Below are 23,635 nucleotides of genomic sequence, written 5' to 3' on the forward strand. Positions count from 1 at the left end.
GTGGACACAATATATTTTATTTTTTTTTATGTGGTGCTGAGGATCAAACCCAGGGCATCAGGCATGCTAGGCAAGCACTCTACCACTGAGCCACAACCCCAACCCCTTCTATAGCTTTGAATCTCATCTGTCTCATCTGTCTTTCAATCTTAACAGATTTAGTAGTCTTCTGGCCTTTCCTATTAAAATATCATGTCTGTGATGATGATTGTTTATAAACTATGAACAAATAACACATGGACTTGGACAGACTCATGATGGGCAAAAAATTCAATTCAACACACATTTCTTGAGTACTTACTGTGTTCCAGATGCTATTCCAGGCACTACATGTTTGACAGTTGGCCCAGGTGAAGTTTTCAAACTTTAGCAAGCTTGAAAGACACTGTGTTCTTTCAGTCTGCTTATGTAGCCTATTACCATCTCATGTAGGACTTGAGGTTTAATCCTCTCAAACTCCACTGTTGTTATATTTCTAGATCAAATAGATGGCTAATGGATCAAGTTTAAAATCTATCACATACCAACCAAATTAATCCCTCCCATTCTCACCACTCCCTGAGATGAATGCTCTATTTTTCATGACATCAGAATACATCTTACTAACTCCCACCAACAAGCTCTTGCTCCTTTATCAAGTCCTCCAGAAATGCTCCTCTCTACCTTCTCTATTAGCCTGTATCTGGTTTATCTGTTCAACACAATCCAACAGAAAGTCCCTTTTTTTTTCATGGCTTCCTCAATCTTTCTGACCACAAAAACTCACAATTTTCACATATTCGTACCGTTAGCATTCATTTGGCACTTGTGCTACTAATTATATAAATTTCATGAATGAACTATAAAATATTATTACTAATGTATTTTGAACTTGAGTCAAATGTTAACTGATTCCTTTAAATTGCATTCTCTGTGTCTGAAAAAGAGCTATGAGATGTTGAACTCTTGTTTTGCATTTTCCTGAACTATTCTTTTAAGTACTTAGATACCTAGAATTTATTATCTGAACCTAACTTTTACTATTCTGTAAAACCAACTAAATAAAGAGGAAAATATCCATAGACACTACCACTTATAACCATTATTATAGATTTTCTGTTAATTCTTTCCTCCAGAATTTAACTTAATAAGGGAAATCATATTCTTTTTTTCTAATTTTTAATACTTTGAAATAGATACAGAAACAGTATCTATAGTCTGCAGTTTTAAAATATATAGAGCCTTGTCTTGGTTTCTTTGAGGCTATTCCAAAGCAAGTGGAGTTATGATAGAACTGCACAATTGTCACCCACAATAGAAAATTATGTGGGCAGCTTTCATTAGAGCTGGATAAATTTAAATAAATGAAGGATGTCAACTTAGTAATTACTAAATGTTATATATAAAGCAATTAAAACATGAATACTTTTAGACACTGCTGTATCTGCAGGTTATTTTTTTGTGAATTGTGATTCTAAATAATAAAACCTGGATTTAAAGTGACTCAGAGGAAGAACAAAGATGAAGATACCCCAGAAACCATTTCTGTTTTCTTGATTATCTTTTGGTAATCAAGGAAAAACTATAAGATGACATTTTATCATGACATTCTCTTCCTTTGTCATTAAAAAAAGTAATATATAATAATACTTTTAATATTCCTAAGAGCATAACTGAGGCAAAGATATTGTACTTTTATAGATTGAACTATATGATTCCACACTAAGATAAGAACTCAGAACACATACATTACATATTAAAACATATCCTCCTGACACCCCAATATTAGACTATTTCTCAAAACCAGCAAAGTTTTGAGAAATTCCCTTACAATAAACAAAATAATACAAAGTCTGAATTCCCCTATAATGAACAAAATACAGCACACACAAACTTGTTGGCAATAAGGCTATTTCAAACAATAGTAATTTACAGATGGTGTCCTAAAGTGAGTTGATCAATACTCTCTTTTCCTTGTAAATATGTTGGAGTAAGATCAAGCCATGCATTCATTTTGTTAAGCTCTGTGAATTCTCATCAGTTCTGGGAACTACCAATTTTACCTATATTGATATTTGGCTCTAACTTAAAATGAAAAATCAATATTTTAGAGAAAGTATGCCTTGCTCTTTAAATATTCCTTAATAGAGAAGTCACCAAAAACTCTTACCTTCTTTCTCCTTCTTCTCCCTCTCCCTCACTGCCCTTCCCTCTCCTGTCCTGTCCAAAACAAAATGATAATTAACATCTGTTGGTGACTATTTTAAAATCACTCAGTGAAAGGTATCCAGTTTCTAAAGATCTGTCAGTTATGCCTGCCATTTGATTGTTCCTTTTCAATGCTATCTCTACTCAGGTATATAGCTCCAGAGTTAAGGCTATATGGAAATTGGTGACAGAAATTATAGGTTTTTCCCCAACCCCTGATTTCTAAACTGGGCACAAGGCTGCCCAGATAAAGCAACATTTCCCAGCGTACATTCTGTCAAATGGAATGTAAGCATAAGTCAAAAGTACAAAAAAAATAAATAAATAAAACAAAACAAAAAAACCCTCCAAGATATTTCTTAAGTGGACATTTATTCCTCTTTTCAAAACATTTGTGCTTCGCACACTCTCAAATGAGAATATGGCAGCTGGCTGGGAAGCAGCCATCTTGGATCACAGAGGAAGGGACATGCATTGCTGATGAGGCAAGAAGAAATAAAGAAACTGACTCTCCAGTGACTGTGGGAGCACCATCCAAGAATCTGGCTGATTAGCCCTGCCTTCATTTCCATGAAATAAAAATCAACCACTACACTAATTAAACAATTGTTACTTGGGAGTTGTGCCCAAACTTATCCTAACATACAAATGTAAAAGAACAGTGGATCTTTGTCTTTTGTTTGGATGCTGTATTTCCAGTATCCAAATGATGGGTATTCTTGAGAAAAGAATGCAAATTCCATTGTGCTTGCTATTTGATTAAATTGATCCTTTCTGGTCACCTCTTCTGAATTCTAATATTTTAAAATATGTGTCTAAAATAATCAAAGGCAAAAAAAAGTTCCTTTCTTTTTTTTTGGAAGAAAAAGAAATCTGTGTGATGCTGATAACACTAAACCTATATACTCATGCATTTTAGGACCACATTGTAATGTCCTGATTTTATTTATCATTCTTTACAACACCCAATTCATTAAGCATATTTACTTACAAATACCTATTAAAATTCTAAGCAATTCTTAGTAATCCAAATATCTATCATCTGAACTTCTTCAAGAACTCTTGTCATCCTGAGACACCTTTTCCTTGAATGTGCAAATAAAATAGCTGTGTTTCTATCCAACCCAGCATCAGCAGGAAGTCTGAGGAGTGAAGAGTACTTAGATTCCTCTTCATCTAACACTCTCTAGTTTCTTGTTTCCATGGACTCTGGACTCTCCCTCATCTCGCTTTTTGAGCACCCTCCCAACCAACCAGCTTTTCTTTCTTCCCTTCTGTACACTGGGTACCAAACCTATTGAAGCCAGATTTAAAGTTAGGTAGTCAGTGTAGTTAGGTAAATCGGGTCTAATACCGAGTGAAATCTAAAATGGAGGCCATGCTGGGAATGACTCAGGGAAAACACAGGACAACTCATGGAATGTTAATGAAGTCCCAAAGAGGCCCTAGGCCAAAGTCCACTTGGAAGAAGCATTAATGAATAGCCCCCAGCAGATTTGAAGATAGCCCATCACAAAGAAGTGGTAATGAAGTCCTTCCTGCTCAGACTACTTCTTTGGCCCAGCTGGGTCCCACCCCTCGGGCCTTCCCACCTACATTCCATCACCAAAACTATAAAAAGGGGAAACAACCGCACTTCCATGGATTCCACCTTTTGGGTCCCCTTCTTCCTCCAGGAGAAGTCTTTTCCGCTGTCCTTTAATAAACTTCTAATTTCTACTCTGACCTTGCCTCGGCGTTCTTCTTTGGTGTTATTCTTCAACACTGGGGAAGCAAGAACTCATCACCGGTCAACAGCGGCAACACTATTCTTTATTTTAAGAACTTCACACACAAGGCATGAGTTTCAGGTCAAATTTTTAGTCTCACACCACCTAGAAGTTTTTCAATCCCCAGCCCATCATTTGCATTCTGACTTCCCTTCTCTGCAGATTCTTCTTTATCTTTCTTCTCTTTTCCTCATCTTCCTGTCCCTGGGAAACCATCTCTTTCTCCAGTTCTCAAAAGACTCTCCAATTCCTATTACTTAGTTTGAAAATCAGTGTGGTCTTCTTTGATGTATTCTTTATTGTGGAGTAAGAAGTGGGGAGTTCTTTTTCTTCATATAAAATTATTATTAAGGTAAAGAAGAAAGCTAGGGATATAGCTCAGTTGGTACAGTGCTTGCCTAGTATGCACAAGGTCCTGAGTTCAATCCCCAGAACCAAGCAAAAGTAAGAAAGAAAGAAAGCAATGATGGCGAAATGTGATTGGACATCATTATCCAAAGTACATGTATGAAGACATGAATTGGTGTGAACATACTTTATATACAACCAGAGATATGAAAAATTGTGTTCTATATGTATAATAAGAATTGTGATGCATTCTGCTGTCATGTATTTAAAAAAATAAAAGTGACTAAAATAAATAAATAAATAGATAGATAGAAAGTTTATATTGGGAAGCATTTTTTTTTCCCTTGGTGAGAAAAATCTCTTGTGAATGAAAGGGGTGACTGTAGGGCATCTATACTCCTGTCCTTCAGTCACGACCCACACTGCAGATTGTTCTTTTCACTATTTCATGTGCTCATTCCATAGCCAAGTAGGAATGATGCATGGCATTTTTGGTTGGAAGGTGACCCCAGCAAGCCTTTGAGATGATAATGATTATGTTAAGATGTGCATTCAATTGGAGATTAGACCCCTGCTGTCTGCCTAGGCCTGCTACTTTGGAGCTCTCCTGCGGGACTCCAGGAGAGTTCCCATTGGTGGGGAAGTGCGGTAGGAGGGAATTCCAGAGGAGGGATTTCCTGTTGGAGTAGGGTGTCCCAGGAGGAGCCAGGTGGCATGGGTCAGCATTTTTTCCCGGGAGTGTATGTGGAGTGTGCTGGTGGAGTTCAGAAATAAAGTTTGTTCCTGCTTCAGTGGCTCGTGATTTGTGCCCAGCCAGACTGCGGCACTCATTGTCCACTACAAACACCATCCAGGTCTTCTAGGTGATTTCTAGGGCACTGCTCTTTAATGAGAAGCCTGTCTCATTCCTTTGAGTAAGAGCATAGCCAGACTGCATCTGCTTTTACCGCATAAAGGCAGTTTCTCATCATCACCTCTACCTCCAATAATCCTCCTACACAGAGCTGAAATTCTTTCTTACCCAAAAATCCTAAGGTCAGATTCCTACAGAAGATTCAATCCCAGAATTTTGAGAATCGTTTTAGTTTTTTTTAATAATCATCTATTGAAAACCTTTTATCACCCTGGTTATAGAGCTATTAAAAGACAACTAAGATTTGATTAGAGGAAGAAGAAAGTGGAAGAAATATGATAAAGGCATGATAAGGAGCTATTTGAGTGCAAAGAAGGTGACTTTACCCTGGTCAAAGGTATCACATAAAGCTTTACAAGGCAGGTGATATCTAAACTGAATCTCCAAAGACAAAAGGAAATTAAAGTTAGCTAGAAAAATGAGGAATCAAAAGAATTTTATGTACAATGAACAATATGAGCAAAGATTTGGAGAAATCAAATCTCGGGTGCAAGTACTTTAGAATTGCTGTAGTATTAACTGCTAAGTGATAGATGGGATGACAAACTGCTATTTACTTTTATATTTATTTTCTTACTTGTGTTTTATCCATCTCATCCATTAGCTTTATGAGAGTAAATTGTTTTGTCTGGTTTTTTTTAATACCTATAGCAGTTTTGGCCACACAGTAGGTACTCAATAAATATTTTTGAATGACTGAATGACCCTAATGTCACCAGAGAGAAAGTGATATCGCTTGAGGATGAAGAATATGAAGAACTCTGCTCCAAGGACATTTGTGTGCACATGCATAGGAAACATATACACAGTAGCACTGTTCACAGTGACTAAGTCCTGGCTACAATCCAAAGCCCATTCATGGAAGAATAGATCAACAAAATGTAGTAATATTTGCACGATTGTTTGCTTTGTAATGATCAGACTATGGTAATAAAGATCAATCTTCACAATATGTCCCAAAATATTACATAAATTGTGATAGCTTTTTTGAAGTAAAATGCATCTAAAATAGAAATATATATGTTTTAGGGAGACATATGATAGCAATAAGACTGTTTTTAAAAGTAAATTCAAAATGATGGTTACTTCAGGGAACTAAAAGAAAGAAAATAAAGTGGATGGATCATATTTTTAGGTTCAGAATATTGTCAAGGGCTTAAGTTGTACATTAGATAGCATTTTAGAGTATTTATTATATTATTAAAAATAATAATATCCATGCATGACAATATTACATGTGTCGTAAAACTAACACTAAACCAATTTTGTGCAACTGTGGCCCAAAAAAGAAAAGGAGGGGATAAATGTGCTCCTAAGCATTTTCTTTCTCCTGGTAGTGGGGAACAGGGGCAAAGAATATTCTGTGTTCTGAAATCAAACCATGCAGGTTCATATTCCAAATATATAGTTCCCAGCTGTTTGATCTTGGACAGTTTCCTAAAGGCTTTGTACCTCAGTTTCCTAAATTATAAATGGCAGTAAAAATGGTATCATAAATTTAGGGAAGTTTTGGTATGACATTAAATATTTGTAAGTGCAAGTCCATGGCAAATAGTGCTAAAGAAATGTGGTGATAAGTCCAGAGGATAAATAATGTCTGCCAGTTATATAAGACCAGAATGTGGAATAGTTTCTATTTTATTTTCAAGGGCTATGAGAACCCCAGAAAAAAAGTTTACATGGAAAATTAACATGATTTTTGGTCTCATTTTTGACAAGTCCCTCTAACTCCAATATTGAGAAGAGGGTTAAAACTTTCATCAGGGAGGCCAACTGGTATATTATAACAATAATCATGATAAAAGATGATAAAAACCTGTCTAAGGTGTTGATAGTAAAGCAGGGGGACATAAAGAATGAAATATTAAGGAAATAGAATCTTGGTGCACATTTGTATATTGAATAAGGAGCGTGGAATGGTCTCAGAAATTAGATCATGGAGTGAGTGAATGTTAGCACAGAAATAATGGAGATTTCTCAGCCCTAGCACAATTGACATGTTGGTCACAGTAAGCCCTGTAAGTACAAAGAGAAAGTATTTACCTGAAAGATAATGAGTGAGCTGTTGGATATGTTAGATACGTTGGTTTTGAGATACCTACAGGGCATGCAGCAAGAGCTTTCCAATAAAAACTGGATGTTAAGAGTGTGCAATTTTGAAGAAAAGTCAGAATTTCCGGTATAGATGTGGGCTCTTAATTCATACACTCTTAAGTCATAGGAGGCAATGAATTCACTTAGATGGACTTTTATCATCCATTTCTTTATGAGACAGAACTAGCACAGGCATCTCAAAAGCCAACGTATCCAACACTGTACCACTATCTTTCCCAGTACACATGCTCCTTCTACGTGAATCACATAGAATAAGAAGGTAAAGTATGGAGGACATAAACCTGGAGAACTCTAATTTGAGGATGAGAAGAAAATAACCAAGTAAATAGACTTTTTTTTTCTTCCTGCACTCTCTAGGACCTCACCATGGAGTTATACTGTAATTGTGTTACCAAGCTCTATGTGCTATTTCCTAATATGTACAATGAGAATGCTTCTAAAAGTTTCACCATGTAGAATGGTGCTTATGGAGAATTTTCACAGATACCAAGGAGAGACTGTTAAAAAGCTTATTTCTGTGGAGATTAAAAAAAATAGATGAGTACCAAGAACATAGGTGGAAAGACCCACTGGAAAGAAGGAGAGTAGAAGAGGGTGTAGCTCTTTCAGAAAGAATGGAGAAAGTGATGGTTCTTGGCATTTTTCTAATAATTATTTATTTTTTTATTTAAAAATATCTTTAGCTTATTTAGTCTAATTTTCGTGCCCATTCTACCAATAAAACCAGACCAATATATTCCCCTGTTAACTTACAGGTTGAGGGAATGGAGAACAGTTTCTACCTAATAGTCTCCAGGTATTTTGTAAAGTAGTAGGTTATTGGATGCAAGGGCTAGAAACTCAAAGCTTTATTCTTATGGTGCTGTGAACAAGGCTGATTCCATTTAGAGAAAACAACCCTTAAATGTGATTTTCCTCCATGTTTAAGTTAAATTCCATTGTTGCTAAAAAAAAAAAAACTCCAAAAATATTTGGAAATTCTCTTCAGATTGAAATGAAATATCCTCTCAGAGAAAATGGAAGATGGCAAAATACATAATCTGGATGGGAGAGATTGGAGGTTGTTAAAGTATAGCCCACAAGCCAAATTCTCCCATTTCTCTAGAGCCTGTAGGCACCCCTTGAGCAGTCTGGCACAATGAGCCATGTGAAGACCAAGAAGGGTGTCCACACAGTGCCCCATGCTCCACACTTAGCATTTGCTTCTCCATCAGGCAGCTGAGCCTTTTTGTCCTGGACTCCTCACCCCATGAGTATTAAGGGTTTCGCTGTTAACATGGAGTATTGGAATCAGTCCAGGAGTCAATTTTGAAAGCCCCACCTTCTTGAGCCCGATGCACTTTCTCCAGAGAATGCTTCCACAGAACCACAGCTCCCTGGAGGAACTGTGCATTTCAGGCAAACTTAAGGGATGTGACAGGAGTTTTCTCTCTTGTTATATAAACATCTTTAATTTCACATCTTAGCCCCAAAACACCTGAAACAATTACTCTCTGGCACAGAAAAAGTTTGCTGATCTTCAGTATATAGGTCATTTCTTAGAAATTGAGTAAGGGGAGGAGCCAAGTACAAAAAAATATGTTCTAAAGAAAAAATACAGCCATTTTTCTAGCTATGGAAAACACACTCTTTTCTTCCTAGGTGAACTGGATTACTAAATGTGAACAACTGGGCTTTGTTATGGTTAAGGTAGTTCAGAGTTTCTCATCTGTGGCATGATCAACACTCGATAAATCCTGACAAATGCATTGAACAACATTTGGAGATTTTCCTGACCTCTACTGACAAGTATAGATAGCAAACTTCTGCTTTTCCCCAATACAGTTATGGCGACCAAAAATTCCCCTAGATATATTACCAACTGTCCCTTATGAAAAAGGGAAAAATCACTCCAAGTTGAAGAATACTGGAGTAATGAAAAGATAATGAACTCCCCTAGATGTGACACCTTCTATTCTATCAGTATTTTAGTTTTGTAAAAATTATTTCCTTATTTCTTGGAAATTATTTCAGCAGTATTCTTTCCTTAATCAGTACAAGAACTGGAACATCCATAGCAGAATGCTCATATTATGGTTTGCTTCTTAGATGTACCCCAGAGGCACATGTGCTAAAGGCTTGGTGGCCAGCCACCGGAGGTACTGGAAAGTGGTGAAACCTGTAGTAGGTGGGATCTAATGAGAGGTGGTTAGGTCTTTGGGGGAGTGCCCTTGGAGGGGATATTGAAACTCAAACCCCTTTCTCTCTCTCCTTCTCTCTGTCTCTCTCTCTGCTTCCCAGCCACCATGAGATAAGCAACTTTGCTCCACCACGTGCTCCCTGCCATGATGTTCTGCTTTGCCATAGGCTCCAAAGCAATGGAGTCAATCAAGAAAGGAACAAAACCTCTGAATGCATGAGCCAAAATGAAGCTTTTTTCCCATTAAGCTGATTTTTTTCCTCAAGGATTTAGTCACATCAATAGAAAGCTAACAGACCTCCTTTGATGATGTATAGGGGGTAGGCAAGAGGGAATTGGTGCAAGAAAGGAAGTCAAGGAAAGAACCCAGCCAATGATGGTGCTACCCCCTCCCTCCTATGCTGGAAACATGGAAACCAAGCATGGAAGTAGAGTTAGTTGCTATTGTCTAATAATCTAAAGGAGTCCAGAAGTTTCCCCAAAACACAAAGGACAGAAGCACAGATTACAGCTGGACCACAGAGCCAAGAAGATGATAGCAAGCATAGAACAAAACCCACAATTGAGGAAACATCCAAAACAGTAGCATTGAAAGACTTCATTGCCTATTTATTTATTAGCTGCCAAATGACATTTGAACTGCCTAGCAAATTTGGAAGGGCCAGAGAAAGTGCTAGCATATTGCTATGATCTTACTGGCATGTAAGATAAGGGAAGTAAGATTCTTCATTTAGATGTCACTTCATGAGACAGAAGACACAGTGATGCACCTGTGCTTAGATGAAAGCAATCTTTGTTTCCTAAAGCTTCAAGTTTTCTGGCATTCACAGAAAAGGGGCTTACTTTGCCAAAATGTCCATACCTAGCTAAGATGGAACATGTATTGGAAGGGGTCTCAGAGTAGCTGGGGCAAGAAAATCCAGGAGCAATGAGGTTCTTCCTGTAGCTTTCTCCCTCACTACTGCAGCCCACTGAACATCTAGTTTAGTCTCTTTTCTACTAGATGTAAATTTGTCCAGATATTCAAGATCTGCTTCCCTACGAGGCAGACTATCCTCTGCAGACTCTGGTTGTTTCGGTCACTGTAGCAACCTCCACAGTGCTGAGGTAGCAATGTACTGCATTACAGATGTCTCTAAATTTTACTGTGTATTTTCAGTACTTTCTGATCTGTTCCTCTTATTTTTATTAGAAAGGCTTGTTCCTATGTAATTCCCTACTGTGACTGGGACAGTTGTCTGCAGCACTGTAGGCCCTCAGTAAATGCTGACCACCTGCCTGACCACTCAGACAAGGACTCCCATGCCTGGCATATTAATGGCAGGACTTCTTCTGAGATGACATAGTTGTTGTGTTATATCTATGCGGGAGATTCTTTGAGTCTCTGTTGGTCTCTGCCTCATTATCTCTTTTTCTAAAGGCTTTATCAGTCATACACACAAGAATTCTAGCCATGTCTTTCCCCTAGGAATGAGGACATGGACCAGAATAGCAAAATGAGAGTGAACTTAGAAAAGTACATAGAATTTTTCCTAAGAGAGCCAAGAAATAAGGGGAAAAAATTCAATGGATTGGAGAGAAATACATTTAAAAGAAAGAGAGTAGGAGACAAATAGCAGAACAATAGCACCTCTTATAATGGTATGCCCTTGAACGCTCTGGATGGATCGATTTGTGCTCATCTTAATGACAGACCATGGTCTCCTTGTCTCCTCAACAGCAAAGGTTACTGTTGCGTTCCGTGTGTCATAACTATGGTATACATATCTCTGCATATACATATAATGTACACTACCTCTGCATATATATTTAATAAACAGCAATGGCCATTCTATTTCCTTACTGTTCCCCTAGAATAACAGTGTTGGGAGATTCAAGGACCATTTCCTGTAGGTGCCTCCCACCCAATAGCATTGTTTAACTCTGTTTACACAGCATGCCCCTACTTTGCTCCAACCTGAATCTTTAATCTTATCACTCCTGTTCTACTCCCTTGCCAAGCTGAGAACACAGCTTAAATTGCAGGGTGAGGTAGAAAAGGAACTATAGCAGCAGCCAGAGACTGCTATCCAAAATGTACCTCCCCTCCAGTCCTGTAATCTTACCAGGGAACAAGAGAGCACCAGCCAGGACAGCTTCTTTCTCCCCTCAAAGCAGAAAGCTTTCATTAGTGGACACAGTGAGGGACAGAGAGGATGAAACACACTCGCTTGCTTCCCTGTGACTTTCCAGAAAGCCTTCCAGAAGACTCCAGAAGGCAGCCTGAGGCCAGCAGCAGGGCCATGTCCAGTATTGACCCAGGCAGATATCTACTGGGATCTGGATGGGGCTTGACAGCCAAATGGCTGTGTCAGTCAAAAGAGAATCTTTAAAAGAAAAGGCAGGGAGAGGAACCCTGGGTCACTGTCTTTTCCAGTAAAAACAATGACTACAACAAACTAGCATGACCTACCCAGCCAGGCCACTCACTGGGCTTCCTTTTGGCTCTTTTTATTCTGTTTGGAACCCATGAGTGACAGTTTCAGGATGAAAAAAGGAAAAGACAAGTCATGACATCTGTTCTTTTTCTTCCTTCTGTAATATAAGCTTCAAATCCTGCAGAAAGGCCAGAAGTTATACTATGACTCTCTGTACTGTCTGCTGTTAATGAGGCCTCCAGTGACATTTCCCCACTAGACATCGAAACAGGTAACGATATTGGTTCTGAGAAAGGGTCACACCTGAGGCATCCTTGATTGTTTCCAGCAGCCGACCCTCACCTTGGGAGGACCCTGGCCCTGACAGGTACACTAATCATGGCAGTGTGGCTGGGATCAAAGGCCCCAGGTTACTGGCGTGGTGGCCATGCCAGCCTGCAGAGCTTTGTGTCGACACTCACCTCAGGGATTCTTGGAGTGAGTTACCTGTGCAGTGAGAAGCCCTGGCATCTGGGAGCCTCTGCATTCTTTGCAGCACTTTGGCCACTTGCGGGGAAGAAAGTGACTCAAAGATTTGCCTCAGGAATTTGTTGACACTCAGTCATGCCACAGGTGGGCTAACCTGACTTCATCTAGTATCTAAGCTGTGTGCAAAACAAAACAACCTTGTTACCAAGACTGATTTGTTTGGTTTCCAACCGCTGTCACCAGCTGAAAGCCTGCAAGAAGAATGTACTCAGAAAATGCTCCCTAAGATGGCGGTGTTCATAGCTGCACCCTGAGTGGGGTTGATGTGCGTGGGTAGGCAGCATGTACCTTTCATCTTTCTCTCCATCCTACAAAAGGTATCATCTCTACAAGCTAACACACGCAGCTGGGTCCCAGCACAAAAGTTCCCATTTGTGTTATCCACAAACTGGTTCTTTCACCCACTCCATTTTACACTCACACTTTTTTTTTTCCCCTCTAGCTCAGTGTATCATTACATTCAGAGCGATTGCCACTTCCCTGACTATGATTGATCCCCACTTATTTCATCCTGCATGCAAAGTATTTGATTTCAAGTGTGGTTCATTCTGCTCGGTGAACTCATTATAAAGTCAAGCTGAACATCTCACAGATGTGAAGCACCTTGTCTTTGAGGTTCAGCAATCTAATTTGGAATCTCATTATAGACCTTCTACTGGTGGTAGGCACAGGGGCAACTACCTGGCTGGCGTGTTCCTGCCCATCTTCTATCCCATAAAGAAACTGTCATTTCAATACAAGCACACCGGAATATTTCCCATTTTGGAAAATAGCTTTATTTATCTCTCCACAAATGCCTGTTGGCACTGATGAGAGAGTAATACTTTATAGGCTATTTTGTTAAGCATCTCAGGAGGTCAGGTGCTGAAAGAGACAGCTCGCAGCTGTTTGCCTCCCATCCATTTAGTGGGCTTCTCTGTGGATCTTATGTTACATTTTCTACAGTTTGCAGTGTGGTTGCCATTTTGCTGGGAATTTATATACCAAGAATCTTTGCTCGGCACTATACTGCAGTTTAACTCAGGGAGGGCTGGTTTCTGGTATCTCTTTGGTGGATGAGGAGAGAAAGGGGTTGAAATTGAAAGTTAGCTTTATTTGCAGAGAGATGCATCGATTCTGAAAGATTGATGTATTCATTTTTTTTTCGCCTATTTGGTGCTTTCAAAATCAATGAGCATCTCAGGCTCAGTTCTGGCTGCTAATGAAGTTTTTATTTCTCCACTTTTCTATCTTAAAAGTTTGGTAAGAGAGAATATTTGTTTTTCCCATTGCAATTGCTTTCATTCCCCTACAAAGCTGACTGACCCTTCATGAGAACTGAAACTTTGTTTCTTAGCTATAGAAGGATAAAAAGATTTCTGAAATCACACGGAAAGAGAATTGAGCTGACAGTATTACATAGATTAATGAAATTGAGATAGATTAATGTCGCTATGTCCAGCCACATACACAGATCTTTCTCTTGCTTTTAAATTCAGCAAAATCACACGTCTGGGGTTTGATTTAGAAAAGGGATCCACAAACCACAGTCAGTGAGCCAAATCCATCCCACTGCCTATTTTTGTAAATGATGTTTAGAGCAGAGTCACATCATTCATTTATGTCCATTGCTGCTTTGGAATTGCCAATGTAGAGTTAAATAGTTGAAAGACACCATATGGCTCTCAAACCTAAAGCATTTACTGTTTGGCCCTGCTCAGGGAAAGTTTGGTGATGTCTAACTAGGAAGAGAGATCTTATGTTTCTACTTAATTCATTTTTAACAAAGCATGTGTTTTGAAAATAATTTTCAGTAGGATAACTGAGATGGGGATTATAATGAGCACAGAATAAGAATATGACCCCGGTGAACTTTCAAGAAGGTTTTAAGAAGGCTTTTAAAAACTCTTTTCTTTCTACCCAAGAGAGGTCTTTGGATGGAATGGTTAATTAATAGCAAAACTCTGTTATAATTTATTCATATTTTCAATGATATTTCTTTACTTGGAAAACTCCCTGTCCACTGGCTTTTGATTTCCACTTGTGGACTGGGGAATTAATTATTTCATTTTATTTTTATTGCATTACATTTGGGTCAGACACATTACTTGGGCAAGGTAGAATTAGGAATAAGTGATAGTAAAGTTTTATAATATATCCATCCCATAAAATTGTCTCATTGCCATATTTCTCCCCTTTTGGCCCTCCCATCTGATAGTTTCTCTTTGGTTTTAGAAAGTACTGACAGCTTCAGAGCTGGTAGACTACAAGGAACAGCTCATATCACACACCACTATGTGGTTGGAGAGATATCAACCATCCCTGACTATTGCCTCCTGGATTCTATTCTCAGACCAAGAATTACAACATCATTTCAAAGGGTACAGTGAGGCAGTGATGGACAGCTGAGTGACAGAGAGAGAGAAAGAGAGAGAGAGAGAGAGAGAGAGAGATGATAGATAGATAGATAGATACATACATACATACATAGAGCAGAGAGACAGGGGAAAAATCTTAGGGCTAGAAATGAAAAAACCCAATGCTACTGTTTGGATCTTGAATCTCCCCCCAAGGCCCATGTGTTAAAGACTTGGTCCCTGGGGTGTTGATGTTGGGAGGTTGTGGAATCTTTAAGAATTGGGGACTTATTGGGAGATCTTTAAATCAGTGGGGATTAGCCCTTGAAATGGCAGAGAGACCCTGCCCTTTTTTCTCTGTCTGCTTGCTGACCATGAAGTGATCACTTATGTTTTACCATGTCCTAATTGCCACAGCCCAAAACAACTGAGTCTATTGGTTGTAGACTGAATTGAGACCATGAGCCAAAGTCTGGCACAGTGGCACACACCTGTAATCCCAGAGGCTTAGAAGGCAGAGGCAGGAGGGTCACAAGTTCAAATCCAGCCTCAGCAAGTTACCAAGGACCTATGCAACTTAGTAAGACCCTGTCTTAAAATTAAAAAATGAAAAGGACTGAGGATATGGCTCAGTGGCTATTCACCCCTGGGTTCAAGGTCTCCCTCTATGCTTCTCTTAGACAAGTTAGAAACCTCTTTGGAGACTCAGTCTCGGAAATATAATGATGTATTATAAGATTCTTACAGGATGTTTTAAAGAGAAAATATGATATGTAATAATATATCTGAAGTTATAAATTTATAATCATAAAGTTATTAATATTGTGACAGAACTAAAAATTAATCTTTACATGAACATTCACAACCTCTCCCCTAGTCCAAGGAAGGGAATTCTGGCATTGCCTAGGCTAACCCTCTCCTCCCTACGGCTTTCTTGGTTTGGTACCAAGGGCTGAACTCAGGGGTGCTTCACCACTGAGCCACATCCTTAGTCTTTTATCTTTTATTTTGGGACTGGATCTCAATAAGTGGCTTTGGGTCTCACTAAGTTTCTGAGTCTGGCTTTGAACTTGTGATCCTTCTGCCTCAGGCTCCAGAGACTCTGAGATTACAAGCATATGTCACCCTGCTCCCACCTCCCTATAGCTTTTGAACAGAAGGAGGTTTATGCAGCTGGATAGGACAGGTCAATGTGAATTGTGAAGGAACACAGTAGATAGAGACAGGAGGAATTACTCTGGGTTCAGAAATTGAAGTCTGTGAGCTACAGAGAATTCTCCAGAGCAATTTCAAGTGTGTGGTGGAAACAGAGAAGAGAAAAGTGGGGATTTTCCTAAGTGCTGCTCAGTGATATATCCTACTACCCTTAGAGGATAAGCAATGAGTTAGAGATTTATTTCCAAATTCATTGGCTGCTGGAATTTGTTTCTTTTAACTGGAAAATACCAATGAGACTGAATAGTAGAGTTCATCTAGATTTTAAGGGTGTTTTATTATTATTTATGGGCCCCTGACCTTTTTCATATAGTATTGCTTTTAGTCAGGCCAAATTTTTATGCAAATGTGTGATCTTTCAGGTGCATTATAGGTATACACAAAAAGTTTTCTCATTTATAAAGCTCTTCCCCCAACTCATAGATAAACTGTCATTCCATTTGCCAGACAATGTCAGGGCATGGTTTCTAGTGAGTCAATGTTAGAATATTAGTCCACAGATTTTCAAATTGGGAGATATATGAGGTGTTCTGAGTGTATAGCTTGAAAGAATATACACATAGCCAACTGCCAGTGTCTCGGCTTGGCACTGAATCACGAGCCACTCACAGCTTTGTAGATTCAAACAGCAATTCTTTATTCCCCAAACTCACACGGGCCTCCACACACGTTCAGGGGAAATCCAAAATCTCCCAGCCCAATTCATCTACTCCACGAGGCTTTTTTTCCAAATCCCATTTGAACAAGCAGCAGGAACACCCTAATCCCAGCAGCATTAATCTTCAACCTCCAACTTCCCTAAAACCCCTATTGTCTTAAACCGGGAACACCTTAAACTCAAGGAGTGGGATACTTCCTCAAACCTGATCATCTCTAAACCCGGATCCGCCCTGGTCCTTGAGCAAGGTCACCTTACATGCAATGTCAACAGCGAAATTCCAAGGCAAGTCCATTTAACATGGGGTACGCTGGCAAGGAAATTTCGATGCGTCATTCCTACTTGGCAATGGCCCTCAGCAGCCAACCTATTATTTTCTTAAAATTAATGAAAGGAAACATAATACATATCCTCTAGTCATTCAGTGATATGAAAACGACAGAGCCAGAAAGTTCACTGAGGATGAAAATATTCAAAAATGGAAATTTTTAAAAAGAGATTGAGAATACTGTGTGTCCGTAATTAGGAAAGTCTCTGGGATTGAGAAACATAAAAAACTGAAGGAACTGAGGCAAAAGTTAAAGTTTAGTGGAGGAAGAAAAAAGCATTTATGAGAACCAACTACCTGCAAAAAACCAAAAATGTATTTTACGTATATTATTCCATTTAACCCACTCAGTGTCTTCTAGAGAATGTGTAATGATCTTAACAGAATGGAAACAAGGCTGAGATTTACCAGCCTGCTTTTGATTTCATATCTACTAAGGGGAAGAGGTAAGATTTGTACCCACAAGCTTTGGTTTCAAAACCTTCATTCCATCAAACCGTCTTTACTCCAGGGTAAATAGTGGTGCTAAGCCAACTGGCCTTCAGGTGAGGAAGTGCACAGTCTAACTGGAAGTGTACCAGCTTCATCCAGGAGATTCTGAGGGGCTCGGCAACTTTCTCAGGGTCACATAATTAATTAGCAGATGTCCTAGGCTGCTAATCTCCTGAATCACATTCACACTTTTTATATTTCAGGGGAAAGAAAACAGGCCAATAGGAGCATCAGAAAAGACTTGTTGGCTTCCACTAATAGTTTTGCTTCTTAATCTTTTTCAATCAGTATCTTTTGGTTATCTTGCCATTTTTTTTTCCTGTTTTCTGTATCAAACAAATGTACTTCAAATTCTGGTTTTGGTATATTATTCTTTTCATGGTTTCTAAAGAGAGTCCAGCTATATTAGTTTCCTAGGCTGTCACTAAAAAAAAATTAGCACAAATTTGGTGACTTAAAAAACAGTAAATTAATCTCTCACAGCTCTAGACACCAGAAGTACAAAATCAAAATCAAGGTGTTGAGTTGGCTTAGTTGATTCCCTCTGGAGGTTCTGAGGGAGAATATATTGCATGTTTTTCTCCTGTCTTCTGGTGTCTCTGACTAATTCTTGGTGTTCCTTGGCCATCTTTATGTGGCTACTGTTTGTTTGCCTTCTTTATTTTTATTTCGTATAAAGATACTTGACTTTGGATTCAGAGCTCAACCTAAATTCAGGGTGATCTCATCTCAAGGTCTTTAACTTAATTACATTTGCAAAGATTATTGCCAAATAAAATCACATTCAAGGATAATGGTTTAGGACCAGGCATGCCTTTAGGAGAACACAACCCACACACTACACCTACAAGACATCATGACCCATGAGGAGCTTCAGGCCTGAACACTCTGTGCCACTCTTAAACATAAAGAGAGTCATCATCCTCAGCTCTCAGAATCATGAACCTATGTGCCTCCATTTAGGTCTCCAAGAATTCAGTATCTCACACTTGACTGTGATGAAATGGGAAGAGGCAGAGACTGTGGTCTGAGTTCCTGTGGTTTTACCACTGACCTGGGGTGAGTTGTCCTTAGGCTTTTGTTTTCTCATTTACATAATGAGACAATAATAACATCTATATTCGATTTTGATTGTTACTTGAAAAAGTGCTTTGTAAATTACACAAAAGTGTGTCTTATTATTAACTTGTTCAGTGTCCCAGTAAATGATTTCCTTTCTTTTTCTATTTCACTTACTTTTTTCTTCTATTCTTTAAGGATAAGCATTAGTCCTCAGAATATTTTATGAAGTCTTTAATGTCTGTCAGACCCTTGGCACAAACTAAAATTTTTTTCTGTGTTTTATATTTATGCTGAAATGATTACATGCAGGTGTATATATGAAAGCAGAGGTGATATTAACAACAGTTAATTTGTGAAATCAAGTATTTCATAAAAAGGAGATATATCTAAATATTTCACTACATTTATGACTCACAATATGGCTTATGCCAATCGAAGATAAATAAGAAAAATGTAGGGAAAAGTTAAATGTCTTTGGCAAATACCATGTAAACTTGTCCTTCTGAAAGCATTTTCAAGAAAATGAATAATAAAATTCAAAAAAATATAAATAGATGATCATATTGGACTGCAATGAGAGCAGATGTTTTAAGTTATGTAAAAATCTTACCCCATCTGGTAAACAGTAAAAATGTCTCAACAACAACCCACAGATGAAATGTTGCCAATAAAGTGGGTACAGTGAGCTTGGGTAAAAGTCAATTTTACTGGGTTACTTCATAAAATGCTTAAAGGCTACTAATATGCATCTAATAATTTTACCTCTTTCAGTGATTGTCACCACAAAAATTATTTTCAAAAATTTTAGAAATTTTAGCAAGCTAATTTCATGATAAATTTTGTCATTAATCATACTTGTTAAACCGTTTCTCCCAGAGGACCTTGATCCTAGAAACACATCCTGGAGTGATTATGTTTAAGTTAATTGAAATATTTATTCTATCTTCAAACTAATCAAGATGTGTACCAATAAGAATAAAATTAGAGATGGACTAGACTCCCACTGTTGCAGTTCCCGTTCTATTTATGACATGTAGGTGGATCTATCATGAGCATTTGGTTTATGTCAGTTTGCCTTAGAATTAGGTTTCATTGTGTGAACTATTTTCAGCCTTTTCAGCTACAAATATGTGGCCTTCAATATAAGCTTGCTGCATTATTACCAGAAAATTTTTCTAAAAGTAATAGAATTGAATTTCTTTAAGCATAAAGTCTGTTCTTTTGACTCTCCCTAATTTTTACATCTAAAAGTTGTTATTCCTATCACATTTCTTGTCCATTCTTTTCATCTGCTTTAAATAATAAGTGCCACTTCACTTATTTATTGTTAGTGGAAGAAAGATCAGCAAAGGTCTCTGAGACTACAAAAAAATCTGAAAACGTTAAATTAATTATTTCCAGGTATGAGCAGACTCCTGCTTTGAACAATAAAATATATATATATTTTTCCATTTATGAGGGGTAACCCTGGATGAAGCAAGAAACAAAGTAAAGGGAGGAGATTTTTAATTACAAGGACAAGTTATTGTGCTATTGTATTTTAAAACATATGTTCTATGAATTCAGTAAAAGGAGTACCCGCACTCACATAAACTCCTATCGTCCTTATTCTCCAATGTTCTATTTATACTTGAAGATAGCTTGGCAAAACCTGTTTCATATATTAGTAGAACTGAGACAATTAAAACTAAACCAGACGAGATAATAAACATAAAAGTATTCTTCTGTTTTTTTAATATCTGCTTGTTTTACTCTATGAGTCCTTGAACTCTGCAGATATTTCACGTGAAGAAAGATCATTAAAAATCAACCACAGTAAATAAGCCTTAGTCTTTTGAAGAGATAGTTTAATGCAACAAATACCAACATTACCTTTGAAAAACATGAATCACACGATAGCTTCCCCAACGGCTCCCCACTGCAGTTGAAATAGAGTCTCAGCTTCTTGTCCTGATCACCTGGCACCTGCCTATCTATCTAGCTCCAACTCCTGCCTTTCCTCTCCTTCCCACAAAAATGATTTCTCATCTTGCAAACAACAAGCTGTATCCTGCCTCAAGATTTTGTTGATCTTACTCCCCAGAATGCTCCATTGGGCCTGCCCCTCTGGCCATTTCCTATTCCCTTGGCCACCACTACAAAGACACCTGCTCCTAAACCTTATTTAATGGAATTTCCTTTCTCCTAGAGACTCTCTTATCTCAAAACCTTTTGTTCGCCTATGCGTCCTATTTATTTTGTCTCCTACCAGAATATAAACTCCATGAGAACAGAGATTATGAATGTCTTCTCTAGTTTTCTCTAGTAACTTATTAGGATGATTCAATAAATGTTCTTTGGATGTTCTAGTTTCTGAAAAAAGACATAGGACTGAAAATGGTTCGTTTTCTTCCAGAAACTTAAAAGTGTGAAGAAGAGCGGGTATAGAAACACAACCAGAATGCAGAAAGGAATGTGGAAATGTTAAAACAAGGGAACGGAAGCCAAATATCTAGGAACAGAAAATAAGTGGTAATGATCTGAAAAGGGTTATGAAGAAGATAACAATTGTCTTGGGTCATTGAAGGTGATAAGAGTATCAGGAACAGAGGCAAGTGGAAGAGGTAAGTGGAGGAGAGTCTTCAGGTCAATGGAACATTTGGGATGGATATGACACTGGGCACGAGTGGAGAACTCAGATAGAACAATGCTGAGAAATGGATTGGGTGAGCAAGGCAGAGAACATGAAGGCTTTGCAAAAGACCAAGCTTTGAGGCCTCTCAGGGAATTGTCACCTGAGGTTGTCCATCTGGAAGTGTGTGTTTTAGGAGAGCCAGAGCTCAGGAAAGCCAGTGGAAGGCTTCGCCAGCAGAGTGTGCTTTGGTGCCTTGATGAAACCCTTTCTTCATCGCTTAATCTCTGCTTGCTTCAGCAGCTCGGGCTCTTGATTGAATAAGCCCTCCAGAGATAATGCTTCTATCAACCATGCCTCAAAAATGGAATCTAACATCTCCCTCTCTTTAAGTGCATTTCATTACAAGCAGTTACCCACCCCCTTCCAATTCTCAAAGGCTCTAGCGAATGATAAAGGAAGAGAAGTAAGGACTTAGGTATTTGAGGTTTATGTTTTTAAGTGATGTTTTTAAACTCATGTCTAGTTTTATCAAGAAAAGGAATCAGGCAATTTTTGCAGGGCGAAGATAGTGGCTTATGCCTGTGGCAGCCAAAGGATCTCTGGTGCCCTCTCTCTTTTTCTGGTTTTAGTGTCGACTGCAGCAGCTCGAAGCCCGGTTAGACAAAGGGTGATACTGTCAGCAGACTGTTTCACCAAGATAAGAGCCAGGGTGAGAATAAGTCTTTATGCCTAAGGCACATATGTTTTACTCTATGATAGCAGGAAGCCCATCCGTTAGCATTCTAGAAAGCGAGTTTCTAGTTGACGTAAAGGAAAGAGATTTTTTAAGTCATCAAAAATAACAAGAAAAATCCCTTGAGGAAGACCTATGATCCTCCCAGATTCCTCTTTAAATCTGCCAGTAGTTTAACTCTTTACTGTTATATAATTTTAACATGGAAAGTTTGAATTATCCTGTCTCTCTCTGCTGACATAACATATGTCACAGATGATCACAGCATATTTGAACATTATTGGTGAAGTAAAGCACTCATAGGTGAAAAAGACTGTTATAAGTTGATCAAGCTATAGTGCCAGGGCTGTCCCTTAATGAAATGAGCTGAGCTTCAAACACACGTGTGCAGGGGCCCATACACACACGCACACACATAAGATGCATAATAACCTCCACAATTGTTACATGGGACTTTTGTAGCCAGGCCTCTAAACTGCTTAAATATTAAAATATGCTGCCAATCTAGAATCCTGGAGATGGAGAGTTCTTTAAGGAAATTCTCATGACTCTCAGAGTCAAAGAATTGCTTCCCCATTGAACACCTAGAATCTCTGAACTCCAGGTTAAAAGAACATGGGTCATAAATACGAAGATTTCTGGTTTTGTGTGGTAGGCCCTCCAAAAACCAGTAAGCTTCTGTATTCTTTATGAGTCCATAGTTACTACATAGAAAATATAGTAGATACTCAATAAATATTAGATTGAGTAGTATGAGAAGAAGAAAATTTGAAATCTTAGAAGAGCTTTGATTTTGTCAAGACTCCAAATCATATCAATACGCTGAGTATTTTTAGAAATGCAGAGGAAATACGCTTTCTAAGATCCTAGTCTGAGCATATCTTCCCCTACTTAAAAACTTTCAGTAGCTGAGAAGTGCATTTAGCATAAATTCACACATCTTCGCATGACTATGGAGTCCCTAGGTCCATCTCACATTGCCCATGCCTTCTCTCCTGCAAGGTCTAGTTGCTCAGTATATCTCTGGTGCTTAGAACATACCTTAGTCTTTCTTACCCCCAGTTGTGCCATTCCCTTTGCTTGGTAAGCTCTCACCTTTCCACCCCAGTATTCTCATGACTAGCACCTCTTATTTCACATCTCAACAAAAAGGTCACATCTACATCAAGACTTTCTCTTATTGCCTAAATTAAGTCAAACAATATGTTAGTTTGATGACTTCCTTGTTTTATAATCTCAGTCTCTTGCTGGTTTCCTCCATGAGCCTTAAATACAACTTGCCTGAATTTCCTCCTGTCAGCCCTGACTGTGTGCGTTTCCTATCCACCATGTCTGAACCCTCCATAAACACAGCGCCCCTTTCTGTCCTGCTCACCATTACATTCCTGGCAACTAGCTCAGTGCTGGAGGATGTCTGCTGATTTTAGCATTGAAGAGTAGGTCCCAGGCAACTTGAATACTACCATCTCCGCCTAAGCCTCCATCTCTAGGGGAACATTTTTAAGTAAAATTATTGTAAAGCATCTTCTGACCCATGTTTTTCACACTGTTCTTGGAGCAGTGAGTCATTAACAACTCTAGTCTGAGGATCAAGTGATTGGCACTTGGACGGTTGCACCATTTAAGTACAAGCCATTTGTAAGTCATTCTGGTGAATATAAAATTGCATACTTAAAGGGAACGTTCCCTTTTGGAAATCTGGCTCATTAATAACATGGAGGAGTAATGGAGTGTGATCAGA

General features: G+C 38.5%; 1 long non-coding RNA gene across 1 annotated transcript in view; it reads right to left on the reverse strand.

Annotated features, from left to right (window-relative positions):
- The window catches only part of LOC120888432 (uncharacterized), a 62,341-nt gene extending 41,791 nt beyond the window's left edge, over nt 1-20,550 (reverse strand). The window contains exon 1 of the long non-coding RNA XR_013423334.1: nt 20,420-20,550. This is a non-coding gene — a long non-coding RNA (uncharacterized LOC120888432). The remainder of the gene's footprint in view (nt 1-20,419) is intronic.
- Between the last annotated feature and the right edge of the window lie 3,085 nt (nt 20,551-23,635).

The sequence above is a fragment of the Ictidomys tridecemlineatus genome, chromosome 6 (assembly GCF_052094955.1).
Source record: "Ictidomys tridecemlineatus isolate mIctTri1 chromosome 6, mIctTri1.hap1, whole genome shotgun sequence".
Taxonomy (NCBI): domain Eukaryota; kingdom Metazoa; phylum Chordata; class Mammalia; order Rodentia; family Sciuridae; genus Ictidomys; species Ictidomys tridecemlineatus.